This window comes from Palaemon carinicauda, chromosome 23, assembly GCF_036898095.1.
Source record: "Palaemon carinicauda isolate YSFRI2023 chromosome 23, ASM3689809v2, whole genome shotgun sequence".
Taxonomy (NCBI): Eukaryota; Metazoa; Arthropoda; class Malacostraca; order Decapoda; family Palaemonidae; genus Palaemon; species Palaemon carinicauda.
The window spans coordinates 94,152,915-94,155,414 of record NC_090747.1 but is presented as its reverse complement, the minus strand read 5'-3'; the positions used below and the strand labels follow the sequence as shown (position 1 = coordinate 94,155,414).

Genomic DNA, 2,500 nt, shown 5'->3' with positions numbered 1-2,500 from the left:
GATGGACTTTGCTCTTGGAGGAGGTCAAGTTTCAGTGGGCTAAACTTTTCCTTTGACCAAAGCTCTTTTCCACTGGTAACTACTGATGAAGTTTGTATCAATAATTCTGCTTGATCTCTCTCTCTCTCTCTCTCTCTCTCTCTCTCTCTCTCTCTCTCTCTCTCTCTCTCTCTCTCTCACACGATGCAGACTTTGTTCCTATATATTATAATTTTAAGAAAGACCTCAAAACGTAGGAATGGTTGCGTATCTTTCTTATGATTTAATTTCAAACATTAATATTCTGTATAACCAGGTCATGTGTTTTTTTATTGACTGTTTTTCTAATTGCTTATCGTATTTCTTTTGAATATCATGTAATATATGAAATACCAATTACTATAAAGAAACTCTTATCTATATAATATTGAAAATAACATTTATAAAGAATAATAACCAATATTATACTTGTATGTAAGCATCATTTTGTGTCAACGAAGGAATCAACACTAAGTCCAATTTTAATATTAAGCGGTGAGAGAGAGAGAGAGAGAGAGAGAGAGAGAGAGATGAGAAGAGAGAGAGAGAGAGAGAGAGAGAGGAGAGAGAGAGAGAGAGAGAGAGAGAGAATCATAATTCCCAGAAAATGACCTCTGCTCTACTAAAAATTATTCGCATTAACAAGGAAACACCGAAATGAAAAAGAGAAGGAATATAAAAGGAACATGGAAGAGGAGGAAAATGAGGAAGAAGAGGAGGTGGAGGAGAGGGAAAAGCATTCCTTCCCACCCCATTAACCCCCTTTCCATACCTAACCCCTCCCTCCCCCCTCCTTCTTGTTCACTAAACACATACCAGAATTCCGATTCCCCCGCGCTAGAACCTCGTTATTTCTACACCTGCGTCATTACGTGGCATTCCCGGACTGCTGCTCTGTCTCTATAATGAAATTAGCAATGCACAGCGCCGCATTCCTCCGCGTAGCACAACCCCCCCCCCCCACCCGTGTTAACCTAATTGCAGGTGAGGAGACCTCTTGCCTCAGCGCATGCGTATAATGTGAACACAGCTTAAAGTTTTTTTTCTTAATTGTAAAAGTTGATTTTTTTCCAGGTTAAAGTTTTTTCTTAATTGTAAATGTTACAATTCTTCCAAGTTTAAGAATTGTGTTCTTAATTGTCAAAGTTAAATTTTTTTCAGGTTTAAGGTTTTAATTTTTTAATTGTAATTATCATTATTTTTTTTTCAAAATTGTTTCATAAAAGACTTATATTGCTTACTTTTTGCTCTCTATGTAGAGCAATCCAACACCAATATTTATTCAACTTTATCAGTTTTTTTCGACCAATGCTGGGAAACAGATATTAATAAAATAAATAGAAGGAATCGTATAGAACTGATTGATGTTTGATATATTAAATATCCTTTTACATACTTATACACACATACAATATATATATATATATATATATATATATATATATATATTATATACATACATATATATATATATATATATATATATATATATATATATATATATATATATATTGCTGGCGCTTTTAATTAAGACATTAAAAAATGTATGTACATCAACTACACCCGTGTGTATAATATACAACCATTGAAATGTAAAATATATTACAACCCTTCTCTTTTTATGCACAGACTATCATTGTTCCAACCTCAACAGACCAATGATAAAATCCAGCGATTGAGAGAGAGGAGAGAGAGAGAGAGAGAGAGAGAGAGAGAGAGAGAGAGAGAGAGAGAGAGAGAGAGAGAGAATCACAGAAAGATCCTCTTCAACCGAAACAGATTACGTTGTCTCCACCTCTCACCGAAGCTCAGCATCACCCTAAGGAGCTAAATCTCCTCTCAATAACAACAATCCTTTCTTATTTTCCGAAGCGTCAGACCCATTCACGCCCAGGGCAGGAGTTGATGGGGTCGAATCTATCACTCGGGGCTTAAGGCTCTTTAAATAAATAGGCGGCGTAATATAGTTATTGGGAGGTGGGAATATTTTCTCTTTTTCAAACGTTACTAAATTCATGTGTGTATATGTGTATACATATATATATATATAATATATATATATATATAATATATATATATACATATATATATAATATATATAATACATATATATATATTATATATATACACATATATATATATATATATATATATATATATATATATATAATATATATGTTAAATTTCGCTTTGCACATTTAAACGTGTTTTTCATATTTCAAATAAGTCATATATTTTAATACATTACAGTCTGGATTCTCTTGACGACCGCGGGATCAGAGCCCCAGGCGAAATCAGTCAAAGACTATACCATCTGACCAGCCGGGTTTCGAACCCTAGTCCAGGAAACTTGTATGACAGTGACCCTGCCACTTAACCTGTCATATACCCGTCAAATTCAGGAATTTTTTTTTCTTTTTGTACTAAGAATTGAATAATAATAATTTGAGAATAATATCATTATTATTAATTACTATAAAAT

At 33.3% G+C, this 2,500-nt stretch overlaps 1 protein-coding gene across 3 annotated transcripts in view; it reads left to right on the top strand.

Annotated features, from left to right (window-relative positions):
• Nucleotides 1-2,500, top strand: part of LOC137617256 (pseudouridylate synthase RPUSD2-like) — a 429,291-nt gene that overhangs the window by 259,779 nt on the left and 167,012 nt on the right. The gene's annotated exons all lie outside the window — the stretch shown is intronic.